We start from the raw sequence: 22785 nt of genomic DNA on the forward strand, positions 1-22785 counted from the left end.
CGAGTATTATGATTATTAAATAATACAATAATAATGATTATTAAACCTTGAGAGCAGGAATTAGAAATGGAAATGGCAAAATGGAAAATGATTAATTTTAGAGAAAACTGACAGTTGTTTCTAGTTTTTTTCATCTATTCTAATTTTTTTTAAATTAAGTTTATTTATTTATTTTGAAAGACAGAGCAATTGGGGAGGGGCAGAGAGAGAGGGGGGAGGAGAGAGAATCCCAAGCAGGTTCCGTGCTCTCAGTGTGGGACCTGATGCGGGGCCCAAACCCACAAACCGTGAGATCGTGACCTGAGATGAAATCAAGAGTCAGACGTTGAACCTACTGAGTCACCCAGGCACCCTTTTTCATCTGTTCTAGTTGGAAGGAGTAAGTTGCACACTCCATCTTGCTGAACACAATGCTTGGTAACCAGGGTTGGAAGAAATCCTTGTATATAGTGGTTGGTGGCCATAATGGTAATCAGGGAAAGAGACATGTGGTGGGGGTGAGGGGGGGCTGCACTGGGAGTTGAGCTCTTGTTTACGAAAAGGAGACAGAGATTATTGCCACGACTCTGATTTGATCTATAGCTTTTCCTTCAAAAACCTACAATCATGATCATGCACTGGGAAAAAATGTGGTAAATGAGACAAAGTGCATTACCTTTCATTTGTGCGATGTGTTTGCTCCTAGAATACTGTGGTTTTGGCTTCTGTAAGTTTCCTACAGGATAGTTTGGATAAAGATGGTGTCCGAAGGACAAATGTTTTTTAAAAAACGATGATTAAGGGGCTACCTCATCTGACTTTGGACTCTTCAATCTTCAGACATGAAAGGAGAGAGGACAGAGAGGAAATCACAAGGGTGATAGGTTCTGTGGACACAGAATTATTCACCAACTCCCAAAGCCCTTGCTGAAGGTAGCCTGAGGTGACTTTAGGATATGAAAAGGAAGAGTTGCTTCACACACTGGACGGTAAACCCTGAAGCGAATCAATTTCAGAAGTGATGAAAAATGAAGAGCTTCAAATAATATACAATTACATTTCAGAAAGACATTGCTTGAATGTCTCTTGTGGTCAAGACCTAAGCCGGGAGGGGTGTTAAGGAAGCAAAATGAGACAGTCCTCTAGACACTCAAAATCTAAAGCCGCACATAAGTAAATTATACTACAAATGTGATGAATGCAACAAAAACTATACAAATGAGAAAGTATATAACCAGAACCAAGGAGTAAGTAGGTCAGAAGGAATCCTATGTGGGTCAGCATAGTGGTTAGGGGCTGACCCCCAAGTGGGTAAAATGTGAGCCGAGTATTGAGGCATAAGTGCAACTCAGAGGATAGAAAGGAAAGAGGCATAGGGAATTCCAGAGGGAACAGCATACAAGAGGCAAACAATATAGGGAATTTGGGTAAATTATACAATTTTTTTTGTTTGTTTTAGGGGAGCGTTGGGAGAGAATGAGGCAGAAGTTAGTATTTATTTATTTATTCAACAGATCTTTATCAAATACCTCCATGGTGCTAATCACTACATAAGCATTAGGGACACAAAGACGAATGAGACTGGATCCCACCGTCCATTCATTCATTCATGACCAGCAGTGTGCTAGGCATTGTATCAGGTACCAGAGATATAACGAGGCAGCAGATATACTCCCTGCTTTCATTGAGGTTACAGCTTAGCTTGGACAGTCGAATAGTAGGTGCTGTGGACACAGCACTCAAATCCGTGATCTATATGCTATGATTGACCTTCCCACAGCTTAAATCTGATCTTGTTATTCTCTGATTAAAATCCTATAGTGGCTCCCAGTAGTGCCTTCAAGTTAAAATACAAGATCCTGAGCATGGCCTTACAGAATCCTTCACCAGCTGACTGTTTCTCTAGCCTCATTTCGTCTCTCACCATGATGCTGGCCTTGGCTTCCGGGTATTCTGTCTGCATTCACGTGGAACTGTCTGGGGGTATTCAAATGCCTTGTTATTTCCAGACTTAGAGCCTTAGTGCTTTTGTGTGTTTTGTTCCCTCTGCCCTTCTCCACCTGGCCATTCCCAGCTCATTCCTCAGACTTTCCTACTGTTCTGGCTCAAACACTAATAGTAAGTATATTGTGCCAATATCTTACGGTTTCTGGAGAAATCAGCTGCTAAGAGGCTTCACCTTATTGCCCTAATAACCCTCCATCCTTCCGTGTCACTGTGTTGGATTCGATGCTTTTGCTGCTGACTCCCATAGCTTCCTGCACTTATGTTTCTTTGCCTGCTGGATTTGCAGTGTTTGCGGTCTGAACGGTGTAGACAGGTGACCTGGGTTCCCACTTGCTGGGCTTATGGGTCAGACACAATCCCTTTGAGACATCAGGAAGTTTCTGTCCTCTTCCAAGCTCATCTTTAATCTTCCTGCTAAATTCCCTGCAGTGTGTATACATGACAAATGGGGTCAGAGTGACGTGGTTTGCTGTGTATGAGACAGAGAATCTGTTGTGTGTGCTGACTTCTAACTAGTCTGTTTGCTCATGTGGAGCACTTCTGGAAGGGCAGTGGGCAGTCAGAGACTTGGAGTGGGGGGCATAGTGATTAAACTGGGGCCATTTGGAGGAGAGTTTGGGACTTTGGGTCACCAACTCAGGTGATGGATGCCTGAGAAAGAAATCAGAAGGCAGAGGGGACGTGGGCAATCTGAGCCATAACTAAACTTGCCAGTGAAAGAAAGGTCTATTATTCTAATATCCTCATTTTGCCAAATGTTTTAATATTCTTGTACGTGTACCTTTATCATTTATGTGATCAACAGAACTGAAAGAATAAGAGGTATTTGTAGAGCCCGAAACATCCCCTTGTCCTACCAGCTAGGCTGGTAGGCTAGAGGCTACCAGCTCTCGGAAAAAAAAAATGCAGATCTTGTTCTGAGTCACAGCCCCCAAATGGAAGCTATTTACAATTCTGAAAATAATCATTTCCTTTAAAGGTGAAGGCTCTTATCATTTACGTGATGAAAACCAGGTAGGCAATAGTAGGTGCTAAAGACTGACTAGCCTGCCTTCCAGTGCTGTTTGCAGCGTTCTTTGTACCTTTTCAGCCGGGCTGGGGTTTCTTTGCCTGTGGCTTGGCGCGACAGGCAGGCAAACAGCTCCTTGTTTTAGTCATATAGTTACTTTGTGGTTGAAGCTGTGAGTCAAGCCTTTAACTTTTGCTTATAGTTTAGAGCCAGGATGCAAAAGCGATAAATAAGATACCCCTTTCCATGACCTGTCTACTTGATTGGAATTTTGCAGGGCAAACTTAGAAGGTCACAGAATTCCTTTAGATATTAAGCGGAAAGAGCAACATATAGAATAGCGTATATATATAACATGGCACACGTTGTGTAAGAAAAAGGGGGAATAATATGTATTTATTTATATGTGTTTGTATTTGTCTTATGAATAAACATGAGAAGGATTTAAAAAAAAACTGTTAAAGGTGGGAATGCCTGGGTGGCTCAGTCGGTTGAGATTTCAGCTCAGGTCATGATCCCAGGATTGTGGGATCAAGTCCTGAATCAGGCTCCGGGATGAGCTTGGAGCCTGCTTAAGATTCTCTCTCTAGATGTCTCTCTCTCTCTCTCTTTCTCTCTTGAGGCACCTGGGTGGCTTGGTTAAGCCTCCGACTCTTGATTTTAGCTCGGGTCGTAATCTCACTGTTCATGAAATCAAGCCCCACATCTGGCTCTGCACAGTGCAGAGCCTGTTTGGGATTCCCTCTGTGCCCCTCCCCTGCTCGCTCTCTCTCTCTCTCTCTCTCTCTCTCTCTCTCTCAAAATAAATAAATAAACTTTTTTTTTTAAAGATCCCCCTCTCTCTCTCTGCCTATCTCCTCCTGCTCATGCGGTCTCTCTCACAATAAAAACAAACAAAAAACGGTTACAGGTGATTACCTACTGGAGCTGGGGTAAAGTTGGGAGCAAGAATTGGCTGTGTGTCTTTTTGTCATCTTGATTTCTGAAACATGGTTATATGTCCTCTTTTCAAGTCTGTCAAAAGGCGTTACTTTCTTTTTCAACTGATAACAAAATAAAAACGGGAAAACAAAGTCCGTTTGGTAGTACAACACATGTCCGTGGTGTGTCTGCTTTCAGGGTAAACAAAATCTGTTCAGTGGCATAGGATGTTCCCGTCACTCTAATGAAAGCTGCTGTCTTTAGAGCACCCACTCCATGCCAGTCACTTCCCTTCTAGGCTGGTAGTTACTGTTCATATTTTTAGATGGTGAGACCAAGTCTCATCAAACCAAGATCAGAGAGTTAGTAGTGTCAGAGGCGTGCCTGAGTGGCTCAGTTGGTTAAGTGTCCGACTTCGGCTCAGATCATGATCTCGCAGCTCGTGATTTCGAGCCCCGCATCAGGCTCTGTGCTGACAGCCCAGAGCCTGGAACCTGCTTCGGATTCTGTGTCTCCCTCTCTCTCTGTCCCTCTCCTGCTTACGCTGTCTCTCTCTCTCTCAAAAATAAATAAACATTAAAAAAAAAGAAGAAGAAGAAGTGTCAGAGCCTGCAGTTGGTTAAGCATCTGACTCTTGACTTCAGCTCAGATTCTCACAGTTTGTGGGATTGAGCCCCATGTCGGGCTCCGCACTGGCAATGTGGAGCCTGCTTGGGATTCCCTCTCTCTCTCTCTCTCTCTCTCTCTCCTTCTCTTCTGCTCCTTCCCTGCTTGCATGCTGTCTCTCTCAAAATAAATAACTAAAACATTTAAAAAAATAAATACACATTAAAAAAAGGAAGTGTTCAGAGCCTGTAACCGGCATCCTCTGACTTCAGATACAGTGTGCACTTTCCCCTATAATAAGCTGACCACACCTCCCTTATTGCAGATGTGTTGATTACTTCCAGGGGCTAAAGTACACATTCATTCAATAACTATTTATTGAATGCTCACCATGGACTAGGCACTGTGGCAATCCCTGGTGATGCGAGAAAAATAAGAGTGGTGAAGACAGACAAGGGAGCAAAAAATCCTGATACTGGGCAGGGAGTGCTCTGGATGGAATTAAGCACAGCGAGGGTGGCAGTACAAAAAGGACATTTAATTGAACTGGGGAAGTTCATGGCGATTTTCCCGGAGATGAGTCTTGGAGGACAAATGGTATTTAGCTAGGTCCTCCCAGTTAGGGTCAAGTGTATTCCAGGCGAGAGAGGACAACATGTACAAGAGCACAAAATTTTGAAAGAATGCTACATTTTTGAGGAAGAGTCAATAGTTGGGCCTGTCTAGAGCGTGCAAAGAAATGAAGCCAGGAAAGGGAAGGGTCTTGTAACACTGACATTTGTAACACTGAGTTATTTGGACTCAGCAATGGGAAGCCATAAATGATTTTTAGCAGAGAAATAAATGAAAAGATTAAACTTAGAGCTTAGAAAAATTATTCTGGCAGGAGAGTATGAATTGAGAAGGGGCCAGGGTCAATGTCTGATGCTAAACAATGTTGTAATATGATATTTTATTATTTACATGTTTGTGTATATATATGCACTTGTTAACATTATGGGTTTTTTCCCCCGAAACTGAGATGTATCTTACAATCAATTTTATGTCATAATTTAATTGGCAGCATTTTTTTCTCTCTTAATGGTTCCCAAATACCAGTGTGTTTTATAGCTGATGGCATCTCAAAATAAGTAAAATACAGTGGGTCCAAGCAAAGTGGGACAGTAAAGACGGAAAAGATTTGAGTAATATTTAGATTCATATGTTTAGATTCTGAAATTTAGATTATTGATTATTAAGTAAAAAAAAAGAAATGTGTAGAACACTATGTATAATATGCTGCAAGCTGTGGGAAAGAGTGTGTGTGTGTGTGTGTGTGTGGGTCTGTGTGTGTGTGTATATGTGTGTGTGTGGGTCTGTGTGTGTGTGTGTGTGTGTGTGTGTGTGTGTGTGTATCTGTGTGTGTGTGTGTGTGTGTGGGTATGTGTCTGTGTTGGGGGTAGAATACACATACATATATATTTCTAGAGATGCATAAAATATTTCTAGAAAGACACACAAGAAACGAATAACAATGATTGCTTCCAAGAAAGGGCATTTGGGGGCTGAGGGAAAATAGTGGAAGAAAATTTTTTCTTTGTGTTCTATTTTGTACATGTTATATTTTGAACTATGTAGAATGAGGGGTGCCTGGGTGGCTCAGTTGGTTAAGTGTCGGACTCTTGATTTCAGCTCAGGTCATGATTATGTTCATGGGCTCAAGCCCTGAGTTGGGCTCTGTGCTGACAGTGTGGAGCCTACTTGGGATTCTCTCTCTCTCTGTCTCTCTCTCTCTCTCTCTCTCTCTCTCTCTCCCCAACCCCCCCTGCCCTTCCCCTGCTCACACGCACGCTCTCTCTCTTTCAAAATACATAAATAAACTTAAAAAAAGAAATACGTAAAATGATAAAAATGGGGCTCTGGGTGGCTCAGTCAGTTAAGCGTCTGACTTCTGATTTCGCCTCAGGTCCTGATCTCACGACTGGTGGGTTTGAGCCCCGCATTGGGCTCTGTCCTGACAGTGTGGAGCTTGCTTGGGATTCTCCCTCTCCCTCTCTCTCTGCCCCTCCCTGGCTTGCACTTTCTCTCTCTCTCTCAAAATAAATAAATAAACTAATACAAAAATGATAAAAAAAAAATAAGAGGTGTTTGGTAGGAATTATTGACAAATTTGTTGACAGATTCATTGTAGGATAAGAGAAAATTTTTAGATGTCAGGTTTTAGTCTTTTAATGATTCTCTAACTTTTTAAAACAGATTTATTGAAATTTAACTCACATACCATAAATTCACCCATTTTAAGTGCACAATCCGGTGACTTCTAATAAACTTCTAATAAACTTACTGAGCTGTGTGACCATAACTACAATATTTTTAGAACATTTTCATCATCCCAATAAGATACCCCATTCCCGTTATTCCCGTCCTCACCCCAGGCACAGGCAACCACTAGTCAACTGTCTATTTTTATGACTATCTTTTTTGGACAATTCATATAAATAAAATCATATAATACGTGGTGTTTTGTGTCTGTTTTTTTTACTTAGTATAATGTTTCATATATATATATTCATATATATATATATATCAGCATTTCATTCTTTTTTATGGTTGAATAACATGCTATTGCATGGACATACAGCATTTTGTGTGTACATTCACCAGTTAATGGACATTTCAGCTGTTTCCACTTTTTGACTATTATTAATAATGCTGTTAGGAGCATCATGTTCAAGTCTTCATGTAGAAGCATTTTTTCATTTCTCCTTAGGAGACATCTAGGACGAGAATTGCTATGTTTTATGGAAATTAATATTTAACTCTACATGAAACTGTCAAACTGTTTCCCAAAGTAGCTACATCTCTGTATATCCTTATCAACAAGGAATTAAGGAGGGTTCCTGCCTCTCCTTATCCTTACCAACACTTTTCATTGTCTTGGTGACAGACTTGATCCTAGTGGGTCGAGGTAGTACCTTATTATGGGTTTGATGTGCCTTTCACTAATGACTCGTGATGTTCAACACATTTTCATGTGCTTATAAACCGTTTATACATCTTCTTTGGTGAAATGCCTATTTAAATCTTTTTCCCATTTTAAAATTGGGTTGTCTTCTTATTGAGTTGTTAGAATTCTTTGCATCCTCCACTTTAATTTGACAAAGGAAAATTCTCCACCAGTACGGAAACTCATTTCTCTTTCTCTTTCTGAAAATATTTTAAATTTTTTAGAGGGACCCTTCAAAAGACTGTCCTATTTATTTTTAGAATATTTCCATAAGAACATAGGGATCAATTATGAATATTGATTATATATAACTTTCTTTCCTAATTACAGACTCAATCACGAGTTATAATATAAATATTTTCTTAAGTTTATTTATTTATTTTGAGAGAGAGAAAACATGAATGGGGGAGGGGCAGAGGGAGAGACTCTCAAGCAGGCTTCACTTAGCACAGAGCCCAACGGGGCACGAACCCACGATCTCCCGACAGTGAGATCACTACCTGAGTTGATATCAAGAGTTGATGCTTGACCTACTAAGTCACCCAAGTGACTACAATATCAATCTTTGTCTTGCATTCATTTTTGTGGTACTTTCAAAGCTCATAACTATCTTCCTAATCACCTTTATGGACAGACTGAAAAATTCAGTCTAGTTGAACCATGGCTTACTTCATAGTGCTCTGTAGGACACCTACTGTCTGAATTGGGAAATGGGTAGCTCTAGAGATTCGATAAATGATCAAAGAAATAGCAACATTTAATAAAGTAAATACAGAGGCTGTGTCAATATCAAGTTATGTCTGAGTTTTATATCTTCAGTTTTATCTGACCTAAATACCAATCCTTTTAGTAAAAATATAGTTTAATATTATGGGATAAAATAAGCAGAGAAAAATGGCCTTTGAATTTTACTTGTCCCTAGTGAATAATTTTATTTTATTTTTCCTTCTAAAGTAATCACTCATACTGCAGGGTACCTATCTGTAATCCTCTCCAAGACACACATGCAAACACACACACACACACACACACACACACATGCACGCACGCACACGACTTCTAGATTCTAAGTGGTCAGAGTCCAAATTAAGTTACCATATAGAAACTAAGACACAAGGCCTAGAAGGCCTAAAAGGAGGAAGGAGATATACTATGTTAGGGTTCAACAGAATATTTCTCTCTGCCTACACCAACGATGGGAAAGATTTTGAATGTAAGTGGTGTGGGTTGGCAGACCAGGTTGAGTAGGAGAAAAACAAGGCCCTGGTCTTAGTTTTATCATGAACTATTGGTAGCACATACTTTAAATACTGTTATAAGAGTCAAAGTGCTCCCTGCAACTGGCCACTTGTGGTCATACTTTAGTCCTCAAACATACTTAGTTGGGCCTGCAGAGTGCAGTTTGCCTATTTGGTTTGTGAACCAACACTTAAAATGTAGGAGATTTATGGGTGCCTGAGTAGCTCAATCAGTTGAATACCCAACTCTTGGTCTCAGCTCAGGTCATAAAAATCTCACAGTTTGTGAGATGGAGGCCTATATCGGACTCTGCGCTAACAGCTCAGAGCCTGCTTGGGACTCTCTCTCCCTCTTCCTCTGCCCCTCCTCTGCTCATGCTCTCTCTCTCTCTCTCAAAATAAATAAATGAACTTAAAAAAAATCTCTCTCTCCCTCTTCCTCTTCCCTTTCCCTGCTCATGCTCTGGATCACTCTCTCTCTCAAAAAAAAATACAAAAGATTTAAAATAAAAATCCAATAAAAATGGGAAGATGTGGCCATGCTGGGCTTATGTTTTCATATGGTAACAATTAGGTGGGTCTGGGTTATAGATACTACTTTTGGCTAGGATATTTGTTCTCACTTTTGCTAAAGACCACTTGTACTTCCTGTTGTTTCCCTGCCTTGAGATGATCAATTTTAGTTAATGAAAAATTATATGAGATGCTAAAACCACGATTTCCCTATCTGGACTGCTTGCTCATTTCATTGCTTGTATGATTCCTGTAAGGTATTTGAGTTTATAACTGTATTTGTTTTCTATGGCTGCTATAACTAAGTACCCAACAGAAAGGTCTTCGCAATTCTGGAGGTAGGAAATCCAAAACATTGACAAGAGCTGTGCTCCCCACAGAGGCTCTAGAGGAGGACCCATTCCTCACCTCTTCTGGCTTTTGGTGGCTTCAGGAGTTTCTTAGCTTGTGACTGTATCACTCCTCTTCTCCCTCCATCTTTATATGGCTTTGTCCTCTTCCCCAGGCCCCCTCCATGTCTCTCCTCTGGGTATTTCTTATAAGGACATTTCTCATTGGATTCAGGGCCCAGTCGTATCATCCAGAATGATCTCATCTCCAGATCCTTAACTTTTTCCAAATAAGGTCATATTCCCAGGTTCCAGGCATTAGGCATGGACATGTCTTTTTAGGGGCCACAATTTAGTTCACTGCAATAAGCAAACTGGAGAATCCTGGAGGACATTTAAGTGGAATGGGGAGTTGAGGCTGGTGCCATCCTTCAGGTTAAAGAAGTGGAATGAGGGTGAGATCACAGAGAATGATTTTGCCTCAGATATCAGTGCATCAAGGGAATCAAACAGCCTTAAGCCCTGGGATCCCTGGAATCAAACAGCCTTAAGCTCTGGGATCCCCACGCTTTTTGCAAGTTGAATTAGGACAGACTTAGTTGCTGTGACCCATCAATTTCACCTTGGCTTAACTATACTGGTTTAATTGACCTTGGCCACAATTACTTTAAGTGGGTATGCACTGTACTGTCTGCTTACTGCTTTCAGTTGCCTAAAACCACAAGAACCATCTAAAAACAGCAAATATGAACATGTTAATTAACTTAGAACCAAGACTCTTTTCTCTGTTAAATGGGGAGATGGTGGGACAGGAGAGGTAAAACTAGGTCACATATAAAACTAGGTACTCAGGAGCTGGGACTAGTTACTGTGGGGCAGACAACTCTGCTGGGTCCCATGGGCATCACCAAGAAACTGATCCTTTCCGAAAGCTCTTTGTTGTCTAATTTCATGCGAACACAGACTGGTAGGGTAGAAAGGACCTCGGGGATATCCCAGCTAGGCTAGAACTAGATCTGAGGCTTCAGTTGGGAAAGTCAGAAATGTGGGGGAGATTGAAACAGATCAAATACCAGGAGTACAAGCAACGCATAATCCATTTAGAATCTAGAAATTTTGCTAGTGCTTGTTTGCAAGGTTCTTTCTGTATTGTTTTCTTTCTAGGGAAGATAAGTGTGTGTGTGTGTGTGTGTGTGTGTGTGTGTGTGTGTGTGTGTGTGTTGGAAAGGGGCACCCAGAAAACCATACCCAGGCCCCCAAATGTACCCATTCCCCCAAATATCCAAACCTTCCTCGGGCAATTATATTGGTATCCCCAGAGACACATAGCTGGAAACGTTTCTTGTTCCCCTGCAGAGATCTGGTGGGGATTTTCTTTGCTGGAGCATAGTAACCAGGGCAGCGAGAAACCCAACCAGGAGGCTAGTCAGAAGCTAACCCAAACAGCTTTGCTTAATTCTGGGCTACTCCTGGGGGCTGGGTGGGGGGGTGGCTGGCAAAGAGAAGTGTCTGACATTCTTGTGTGCTGACATCAAGCTGCAAAGCTGCTGCCCTCTGGTGAGTCAACAGCAAAAGGCCCACATCGTTCGAGAGCAGCTGCCCAATCAGAGAATGTGGTGCCACGCCTCAGAAATCTTTCTAACTCTCAGCATTCTGCAGCCTTCAGACAACTCCTTTCAGAGAAGAATGCAGAAATGATTTAACTTACAAAAAGCATAGCATCTACAATAATAACAACAGTAAGACAAAGTCCATATTTGCTTTTAAAGCAATTTATGACTATAGACAGCCAACACCCGGAATTTTACTCATTTAATAAATATTTAAACTTTTACTTTTATGCCGAGGCTGGAGGTGCCCCACTGGTGCATTGGGGTTTTCCGGATCTTGAAATTAAGGCGTACTAGAATGACATTGGTACTTGGGGAAGGCATAGCCTTGCAACGGCAGTTATTGGAGATCAGCCAACGTATCCGTAGCTTGTTAGCTGTTATAATGAGAATTTTGTGTATCTACATATATGTAAATTCTACGGTGAAAATGAAAATTAAGTGTAGGTTTCTCACCTTATTAATGAAAGTTATGCTGCTGTTTAATAATTTCTCTCAATTTCTTTAGATTGAGCAGAAATCAGTGGGGAAATATCACGCATGAGGCAAGAGGCGCATTATTTGCTAAGTGCGGCATAAACCTGCTTTCAGGAAAGAGCAGAGTCCCTTTTACAGCATCGCCACCATATGGCGTTGCCATATCGTGGAGTCCGTAAAGGAGACTGACATTGTAAAAGATTAACTGGGTTTTACTTGGCAAGGTCAGGCGTCTTGATGGCAGGCTATAAAATAGTTAGACGAGGAAAGAGAATCTGCATTTGGAGGCCATCTCACATCTTGGCACTGGTTTTCCTTATAGTCCTGCCATCTGGGTTGGAGTGTCAGAAGCAAAAAGGTTGTCCTGGCCAAGTGAGGATGCTCCCTTGGCTTTGGGTGTGTGGGAGTCTCAGAAGTAACGGCTAGAACTGCTTCCCATAGGAGTGGAGATCTCTGTCATTTTACCCTCTTACACACTAGATCTGAGGAGTTGAAAGGAGGCTAGAGCACACATACCTGTTCACCTTCCTTTGTTTGTTTCTTTGTTCATTCATTTGTTTATATATTTAACAAAAATATTTTTTGCATATCTTAGGTGCCAGGCATTGGGGGCACGCCGTTCTTGTTCAGAAGAGGAAACAAACAAAAACATAGATAATTGCAATGCAATATAATTAGTGCTCTAATTACAGCAACATGTATTGAACTTTTTTGTTTAAGTTTATTTAGTTTTGAGAGAGAGAGAAAACACGAGTGGGGAAGGGACAGAGAGAGAGGGAGAAGGAGAATCCCAAGCTCCACAGTGTGGAGCCTGACGGGGGGCTTGAACCCATGAACCGTGAGATCATGACCTGAGCTGAAGTCAGACGCTTAACTGACTGAGCCACCCAGGCGCCCTGTATATTGAACTCTTATTAAATAGCAGGAACTTTGCTGGGAGCTACAAATGAATCGCTGTAATACCAAAATAGGGTTTTGTTATTATTCCCTTTTGTAGGCACAGGGGTTTTGGAGACATTAAGTCCTGCAGGTTGGAAGCGGTGAACAAAAAAAGTTTAAGTCTAGACATTTTGACTAGCAGTTTGGGTCCTTAACCACTCACTTCCAAATTTGGGAAAGATGACTAAAATGACAATACCTACAATGACTCTTGAAAGCCAAATAACTCTTTAAATGAGGATGTGTGTGCGCTGGCTGAGGCATCCTGGGCTGGTAGTGATTTGTAGGCAGAAGCAATTGCTCCCGTGAAGAGGGCCATGAGAGATGTGCTTGTCAGGGGAAATGAAAGTGATTAAATAGTGTTGGAGGTTTGCGTGGGTGATCTGGTTTTCTATTAGTGTGTGACAAAACACTCCAAAACTTAGTGGCTTCAGTCATCATGATCATTGATTTAGTTCACAAATCTGCAATTTGGGCAGGACTTGGGGAAGACGACTCCTTTCCATTCTGTGCAGTGACTGCTGGAGGTGCTCGAAAGATGGCTGATGGCTGGGGCACCCCAAGCATTTCTATCTTTACGTGATCTCTTCTCATGGTCTCTCAAGCATGGCAGCTTCAGGTAGTTGAACTTCTGAATGGCAGCTTAGGCCTCCAAAGGTGCATGCTCTAAAAGAGATTGCCAGACGGAAACTTCATTTCATTTCCTTTTTTTTTTTTTAATGTTTTTTATTTATTTTTGAGAAAGAGAGAGAGATAGAGTATGAGTTGGGAGGGACAGAGAGAGAGGGAGACACAGAATCTGAAGCAGGCTCCAGGCTCTGAGCTGTCAGCACAGAGCCCAACATGGGGCTCAAACCCATGAACCATAAGATCATGACCTCAACTGAAGTCAGAGGCTTAACCGACTGAACCGCCCGGTGCCCTGGCTTCATTTCATTTTATGACCTAGACTTGTAAATCACATAGGTTAACTTGTGCCAGACTCAGCGGAGGCAACCAAAGGGTGCTGCCCCGGTTCAAGGAGAGATGACATAGATTCCACCTCTTGATGGAGAAGTGGTGAGGTTCTGGAAAAGCATGCAGGGCCAGAAAATTGTTTCAGCAACTTTAGGGGAAATAAGGTGGGATAATGCAGCAGAAAGTAGTCATTAAAACAACAGATTTGGAGTGTGATGGACTTTGATTTCATCTATGGACTCCACCATTTAGTAGCTGGGTTACTTTGGCCAAGTTGCTTAACTTTTTTTTAAAGTTTATTTATTTATTTTGAGAGCAAGCAGGGGAGGGGCAGAGAGCGAGGGAGACAGAGAATCCCAAGCAGGCTCTGTGCTGACAGCGCCGGGAGGGGGGTGGGTGGGGGGGCTGGAACTCACAAACTATGAGATCATGACCTGAGCCGAAACTGAGTTGGACCCTTAACTGACTAAGCCGCCCAGGGGCCTTGCTTAACTTTTTTGAGTCTCAGTTTCCTTCTCTGTAAAATGAGGATGCCAGTACTTATCTCATGGAGTTGTGAATGATTAAAGAATATATGTAAATCGCTTGGCTTTGGGGGCTGGCATGAAGTGGGTCCTTCAGATACAAAACCTGGGATTACAGATCGGCCAGTAACAAGATAGATAGCTGGAGAGGAGGAAGGGCCAACGTGGGGAGGGCTTTTGTAGCGAATAGTAAGTTGGTAAAATAATAATAGCAATGATAGTTAAGTGACTGAACACTAGGCAGTGCTGAGGTCTTTAAAAAAATCTTTTTTAACATTTATTTTTGAGAGACAGAGTGAGTGGGAGAGGGGCAGAGAGCGAGAGAGACACAGAATCCAAAGCAGGCTCCAGGCTCTGAGCTGTCAGCACAGAGCCCTACGTGGGGCTTGAACTCACCAACCGTGAGATCATGACCTGAGCCGAGGTCGGAGGCTTAACGGACTGAGCCACTCAGGCGCCCCAAGTTCAGCAGCGCAAAGCTTTTTAAAAGGAGTGTCTCATTGATCTTCACAACAAACCTATGAAGAATGACTATTGTTACCCTATTTTATAGATGATGAAACTGAGGATCAAAGAGTTTAAGAAAATTTCCCAGATTGGCAAATAGCAAAGACAGGATATGAACCAAGGTAATTGTTTTGACAGGGCCTGTATAGGAGGCCAGTTCGGATTTTGGCTACGTGGAGCCACTGAAGAATTTTTAAACTGGGCAGTCCTCTGGTTAAACCTGCTCTTTAAAAAGTAGGCTGGTTTATGGATCAGGGGCTCTAATCAGGTGAGAAATATGGAGATTTCTGATATATTGCAGACACAAAGTGTGGGAAAGGTGGAGGAGGTCCTAAGAAGTGAGTGGCAGTCATTCTTGATTCCTGATTGGATGTGGAGAGAAAGGGAGGGAATTGCTGTAGCTGTTAGTCAGCTTGGGCGCAGGCACTGGCCTGTGCACAATTACTCAGGGCTCCAAGTGGAGAAAGAAAACAACCCCAGGGTGTCTTCTAACTTAACGCATATTTCCTAAGTCCTTGCGCTCTCAGTCTAGACTAAAAACAAACAACACAGACTCCTCTTGAAGCTCTCAGATCTCTTACCTTGCTATTCTAGCTTTCAAATTCCGGGCCGCCCTTCCTTTCCCACACCCCAAGCCCTCGTACTGGGGATTACAATGATCGTTTTTGTGTACCAGGCGATTGTTCCTTCCACATCAGGGGCCTTGGGAGGATGACCAAAGGCTGCTTTCTGCTGTCCTTGCTTCCTTCATCCAGTGCTGGAGCTACACATGCAATTTACTGGTTCTTGTAAAGGATGACTGACTGGGGCAATGATACGGTCTTCAGGCAGGGGGAGGGTAGGGCAGGCGAGGGGTTGGTCTCTGTCGGAGGTGCTTATTGATTGTGTCATGTAGTTTCATGGTGAAGTTCCTTTGGAGGGACTATATGTGCTTTAAAGGACAGAGAAAGGATATGTGTCATTGGATACAGCATTCCATATCTCTGATAAGGGACTTTAATCTATTGCTGGGTCAAAATCTGAGGCACAAACTGGCCCTTGATAGGAAAGTTACCTAAAACAAGCAATAAACCAACACACAACCCCCAAACCTAGTTTTTCTGACGATGAAAATATTTTTTCAAATTATTTTATTTAAACTGGAATAATTTCTGAGATGAAAACAATGGGGCACCTTGGTGGCTCAGTTTGTTGTGTCCAACTCTTGGTTTCAGCTCAGGGCATGATCTCAGTTTGTGGGTTCAAGCCCTGTGTCTGGCTCTGTGCTGACAGTGCAGAGCCTGCTTGGCATTCTCTCTCTCCCTCCCTCTCTGCTCCTTCCCCTCTCCTTCTCTTTCTTTCTCTCTCTCTAAAAAAAAAAAAAAAAAAAAAAAAAAATGCTGTGACCTTGTCTGATAGACTTATTCATGGTTATCTACTTGTTTGTGCCTTCTGTCTGTTTCTTTCTCTGTTTTCCATATAAAAGGATTAGTTTTTGAAAGGTAACTTTATTCTGATGCTACATTTTGAATAAATTATTGCCTCTCCCAGTGGACTATGGAGGTTGACATTTGATCAACAGCTTTTGTCCACTGACTGCTGCCGTTAGATACAGAGGGTGCCCCATTTAACCCAGTGTTTCAGGCAATATATCACTTGGGAAGAGAGTATTACGCTAATTGTTTGAACACTGTCTATGCACATGGCTTGGTCATTCAATAGATAGTTGTTAACTTCTCCTTTTGCTGTCAGTCTCTGAAGTTATAAGCTGGTTAAACTATACCAGTGCATAGAGCCAACTAGATGCTCACACAGTTTTGTCACAGTCCTGGTTTAGGATCTTAGATCTAGCTTTCTTTAATGAACAGAGAGGCTTAAACTTGGCTTTGCGCCCTGAATTACTCCTTTAGAGAAATCGTCGACTATGCTTTGATTACAATTCAACTTTTTCATTTGTAAATAACAAAAAAGAGTTATTTTACAATTCAGAAATTTCCTCTAAAATGGGAATTTCCAATGAAACTCATTAAATTGCTGAATGGCAGTGAGTGAATAACTGATGAGGTCATACTTTCTTGTTATGAGCTACTACAAACACTGTGAAGTGGCAACAGATTAGAGTATAAAAATTAGAGAAGGGTCTGGTTCCTTTTTACAGGTCTTTTGCTTGTTAAAAAAACAAACTCCCAAGCCACTAAACATCAGACCAAAAAAAAAAGGCATAGTTTGATAATCTAGGCTACTTTTTCATTAATTAAAACTTGCATTTAGGGGATGACTTTTCTTTTTTCCCAGAAGGAAACTTCTAGCTTGGGACAGCTTCAGCAATTCAACCACATTTTCCAGCATATAAAGCAAATAAGAGGCAATCATTTTTCGGTCGTAAAGATAAGCCAAGGAATGGAAATAGTTTTGCAGGTCACGTCACCTGACAGAAACTTTGGACTGATCCTTTCCTGGTTCAAGAGTTCAGCCATAAGACCTACTTTCCCTATCAGCTGGGCTGAAGATGATAAGATTTTGAAGCAAGCAAAGTTTCTTTATGAGCTCTTATTTAATTGTCTTGTGACAAAAAGGTTGAGGGGAATTGTCCGCATCGAGTTACTTCTGCTTGTTATGTTCTTCTGAATAAATCACTGTCTCCCGTGACTGGACACAGTAAATGGAGTTTGATTAAACACTTTGCATTAGATTTCTAGTGCCTAGTACAGAGCCTTTATCCTTTATCCCTGTGAGTACTTATTGAAGAAATAATTGTGAACTTAGCCTTAGATTGGTAACTGGCTAGGGATAAACATGATTTAAGAGAAAAATAAAATAGTTAATAACAAGTATTGTACTGTATGCTCATCAAGTGCATTAGAGGCAGATGATAGAGATGAGAGTGAGGTTGCAATAGAAATTTCTCTGAGGGGCGCCTAGGTGACTCAGTCGGTTAAGCCAGTGTTGGACTCTTGATTTTGGCTCACGTCATGATCTCACAGTTTGGGAGTTCGAGCCCCGTGTCAGGCTTTGCGCTGATAGCTGCAGAGCCTGCTTGGGATTCTCTCTCCCTCTCTCTCTGCCCTGCCCCCCCCCCCCCAATAAATAAACATTACAAAAAGGAAATTTCTCTGAAATTGCCTGTGAAATATTTTCTGCTCTGAGAATTAGCTAAGTGTGGCTTCTTCCCAGGAACTTGTCTCCAGTAGAGTTCATTCAGAGGTGCTACTCAAAAAGTAAAGTGGTGAGCCTATATCCTCTGCAAGCTTCAGTGGATTCCAGCTCTTCTGCTCCTTTGAAAGGGATGGGGTGCTGGACTGTCCATACCTGATCTCGCTCACTTTTCCTTCTAGTCTCTTCTTCTGTTCTTTTTGGTCTGTGAACACCGATAGCAGGACATTTTCTGCAGCTTCCATCCCAACTTCTGTTCTAGTCCTGACTCTACCACAAAGTCACTGTTGACCTCGAAGAATCCAAATAACCTCCCTCAGCTTTTCCTTCTTCAGTCGTAAAATAAGCGGCTAGATAAAATGATGGTCAGGGTACGTGACTAATTCCACAATTCTCTTATTTTGCGAAGAGACCCCGGTTAGAATAGATCGAAGCTGACACTGGATCCATTGTTTCTTATTTTCTCTACTAAGATGCAGATATTATTTTTTCTTTCAGTGTTGGGCTAATTATGTGATATCAGGTAACTAAACACTTTATATTCATTACTTTGGATATCCACCGAGTGTCTGATATTCACCAAGTACGTTCTTGTCTGTGGCTGTGAATCTGAGAATCTCTTCTGGTACTATCACTTAGATGAGTAAAAGTTGAAAACCATCAAGTTTCAATCTCTGATGAGGCTGTGGTTCTAACAGATTTTTCAGGCATCTTGGAACACAGCGGTGTGTACACAGATGAAGACATACTTTTTGGTATTTTCTTCTAAGTGGTACAAATATCTGCATCTCATTATGGCTCTTATCATTTATTGAGAGCTTACTCTATGCTAGACACTATTGCTAAACATCTGTAGTCTTATTTAATTATATAAAATAATAGTAGCTATTGTAATAATCATTTTTGTTTTAAAATTATCATATGTAGGGGCACCTGGGTGGCTCAGTTTATTGTGTCTGACTCTTGATCTCAGCTCAGGTCTTGATCTCAGGGTCCTGAGTTCAATCCCCATGTTGGGCCCCATGCTGGGCATAAGCCTACTTTAAAAATATAAATATATGTATAAAATTGTATGTAAGTGAATTAAATATATATGCATAGAATTAGAAAACAAACATCCTATATACATGTCTCAGTTTAAGAAATACAGCTTTTTCAGTCCTTAGATGTCCCTGTGTGTCCTCTCCAGTCACATCCCCCTCTTACCTCTAGAAGTAACCACTATCCTAAATTTTGCATAAACCATTACCTGCTTTTCGTTAGTTTTGCCATTTGTGTTTGTATTCCTATGTAACATACATGGCTTAGTTGTACTTGTTTTTGAACTTGATGTAACTGGAATCTTATAGTGTGAATTCTTCTAGAACTTACTAGTTTCTCAATATTTTATTTTGAGACTTATCATTATTGACATGTGTAGCTGTGGTTTTATTCATGGTTATTGCTGAATAATATTCCATTGGATGATTTTGCTACAATTTATTCTACCATTGGTAGATGTCTGAGTTGTTATCATTTTATTTATTTTTGCTGTTATGAGTAATGTGGCCTTGGATATTTTTATACTATACAACAACAAGTGTTTTTCAGAGAAAACAAAATAAAATTTCTCTGTTGTGTGAGTCACATCTCTGTTGGTGACAAGTGACTAAACCCATCTTGAACTAGTTTAGGTGAAATGAGAAACGTTGAACAATCAACCCCCCATGAGAGCTATCAGGATGCAGACGGACTTCCTCAAAAATTGAAATAAGAGGTCAAAATCTCCCTCAAGGATCCCCCTCAAGCTCTTGCTTCCTTCTCTGTGTTGCCTTTCTTCTCTTTCACCATAGATTGGCTTCTTCTAGATGGCAAGAAACAATGTTGTCAACATTTCCCTAGTTCTACATCAAAAAGATCTCCTACAGGCCTTTGGACCTAAGGTAGCGTCAGATATGCAAATGAATAACTTCTGACCCTGAGTATTCTCACCTCCACCCCCACTGTCGTAGCCACTTCTATCATGACTTAGTTATTCTGGGAAAGTTCCCTTTTAAGTATTAAACTCCTCAAACTTCTTCTTTTGGGATCACCCATTACCCTGCTTCTTGGTATTAGATCAAATGATCTTAAATGCATTAAAAGGCTTAATTCTCACTATCCCTCAACTAGTTTCTGCCTGGATCACTTTGTTAGTTCAGGTCGTCTGAGAGGCAGATGCTAAAATGAGATTAGACCTGAAGAGATCTGTTGAGGAAAACCTTGTGAGAGAAAATGGGAGGGAGCTGGAGGACGCTGGAGAGCTGTCGACCCCCATGCAGGACTGATCCCTGTGAAGAAGAGAAGGAGAGAAGATGAGGAAGAAAGGCCTTAAGATTTCAATTCTGAGGAAGTTCTGGCAAGGCTAACTGGGAGTCGCATCAGAGGTCTTTCAGGAACGGGCCTGCCCTTAGTAGCCCTGCTGTGCTTAGTCATGGCTGGGAGCAGCCACAGAAAGCACGGCCTCAGAACAAATGTGGTGATGGATCTCAGAGGGCAGCAGCTGGGACCATTGGTCTATTATGCTTCCCACAGTGGCCACCATAATTACTACCCCAGCAATCTTTTTTGGTACATTCATGGGATAACGGTTTTCTTTTTCATGCCTTCAAATGCCAGGTCATTGAAAGGGCTGATTATTCAAATTCATGTGGCATCTCTGACTGAATATATTACATTTATTACATTTTATTTTTTTTAATTTTTTTAAATGTTTATTTACTTTTGAGAGAGAGAGAGAGAGACAGAGCATGACTGGGGGAAGGGGCAGAGAGAGAGGGAGACACAGAATCTGAAACAGGCTCCAGTCTCTGAGCTGTCAGCACAGAGCCCGATGCGGGGCTCGAACTCACAGACCGTGAGATCATGACCTGAGCCGAAGTCGGACGCTCAACCGATTGAGCCTCCCAGGCGCCCCTATTACATTTTCTTTTTAAATGCTTTTACTAATTAACTCAATTCACCCTCACCATCCTGGTTGCTTCTTTTGTCTTGTTCCTATAAATATTATTATTGTAATTTGTGCCATGATGGCTTGGATCCTGAACCTCCAATCCTCAATGAGCAACCCATGGTAATTATCGATTTCCTAATTGCAGAAATGTATTAGACAAAGGAAATGTCATTGCTAAAACCAAGGTTTGGAACCCAAATGCTTTTATGATTTTTCTCAATGGATCAATTGGACAACTCATCTGAGTCATAAGGACTCCTTTTCCTTGGTGGGTTGAAATTGGACTGGAAGAAGATTTACATCATGTTGTTTATGACTTGTTCAGAGTGGTTCCTGCTTGTCCTTTTAAGTGGGAGGGAGAGTGGGGAAGGCATCCGTTGGAGTGACCATATACTATACAAATGGAGAGGGAGCATGAATAATACTGCCAGGACAACATAGTCATAACCGGGATGGTCCTGGGAAAATTGAATTATATGGTCATTGTAGGTTCTCTCCTCTAGGGAGCAAGGAGAGTTTATACCTCCCACCTTGTCAAGCACATGGAAAGAAAGAGAGCAGTGAAATGATTTAAAAGAAATGTCTGAAAAAAGAGTGATGCAGAAAGATATAACTTTTAGCCTTTTTTTTTCCTTTTCAAAACTTCACACCCCTTATGACTTAAGGCTCACTTAGGTGTCTTTATTCCAGAGCTCTTCCTCACTGGGGTGAAGATGGGGTGAGGGTAGCAAAGGATGGGTAGGGGCTGTTCTCCCTTCAAGGCTCCACTAGAATTATTTCTAGATGATTACCAGCTTGGATCATATGTGCTTGGGGATCTTTGGTGGTTTTCCAGGGTGAACAGGACACATCTTCTTGGAGGGCATATTTCTTCCAACAATTTGAGGGGAAATTTCTTTTATGCTAAATCAAACCCAGATATGTGATTATTAGAATGCAAAGTTCATCTGGATTTTATTTTTTATTTTTATTTAAAAAAATTTTTTTTTAACATTTATTTGTTTTTGAGACAGAGAGAGACAGGGCATGAATGGGGGAGGGAGGGTCAGAGAGAGAGGGAGACACAGAATCCGAAACAGGCTCCAGGCTCTGAGCGGTCAGCACAGAGCCCGACGCGGGACTCGAACTCATGGACCGTGAGATCATGACCTGAGCTGAAGTCGGACGCTTAACTGACTGAGCCACCCAGGCGCCCCCATCTGGATTTTAAAAACATGTAAAGGGCACCTCGGTGGCTCAGTCGGTTAAGCATCTGACTCTTGATTTCGGCTCAGGTCATGATCTGACGGTTTGTGGATTAGAGCCGCAGGTCTTGGTCCCATGCTGTTAGTCTGGGACTCTCTCTCCCTCTCTCTCTGCCCCTCCCCCACGTGTGTGCTCTTGTGCTCTCTCGCTCTCTCTCTCTCTCTCAAAATAAATAAGTAAACATTTTTTAAAAATTAAAAAAAATCCACAACATGTGAAAGATATATTGTCATTGGGGGCCACTTTATACTCCTGTTCTGATCCCCCCTAAACTATTAGTTATATCTTGTTGGGAAAGTTTGAAAAGAACTACCCAAGAAATTAGGGTGTGTCATCAACATTCTCTTCCTCTCTTTCCAAAATTGGGATGAAATTGGACGTTACCAGCTTTTTAATGTTGTGAGAGCCATGTGATGATGTCATTGTAATTGATCATTTAGACTGGGTTACCCAATGTGTAATAAGACTCAAGGCAACCAGAGCTCCCTATGATAAACGGAAGAGCTTTAAGGAGGTGTGGAGATGAGCCAGGATTTTTCCCTTTAACAGTCTTTATTGAGTGCCTCCTATGTATTGAGGGCTGTTCTGGAAACAGTAATAAAGCAGTGAACAAGACAGATAAAGGTCTCCTTCTCCTGGAGTATAACAGACCTGAAGCGTTCCAAAAGTGCTTTACCTGCTGGGAAGAAAATAATGCAGGAAAGTGGTTACAACCTGCTTGGTGTGGGAGACATTGATGACTTCTGTGAGGAAGTGACATTTGACCTTAGACCTAAAAGGGAGAGGAAGCAGTTGGAGGAAGATGAGGGAAGTAGCAATGGCAAGTGCAAAGCAC

At 41.6% G+C, this 22785-nt stretch overlaps 1 long non-coding RNA gene across 12 annotated transcripts in view; it reads left to right on the forward strand.

Moving 5' to 3' along the window:
• Positions 1-22785, forward strand: part of LOC102901148 — a 147604-nt gene that overhangs the window by 35552 nt on the left and 89267 nt on the right. For 10 of the 12 annotated variants that reach the window (XR_006588575.1, XR_006588577.1, XR_006588583.1 and 7 more), the window contains one exon: positions 1801-1962. The exons of the other annotated variants lie outside the window; for them this stretch is intronic. This is a non-coding gene — a long non-coding RNA (uncharacterized LOC102901148). The remainder of the gene's footprint in view (positions 1-1800; positions 1963-22785) is intronic. 12 annotated transcript variants of the gene reach the window in all.

The sequence above is a fragment of the Felis catus genome, chromosome D4 (genome assembly GCF_018350175.1).
Source record: "Felis catus isolate Fca126 chromosome D4, F.catus_Fca126_mat1.0, whole genome shotgun sequence".
Lineage (NCBI taxonomy): Eukaryota > Metazoa > Chordata > Mammalia > Carnivora > Felidae > Felis > Felis catus.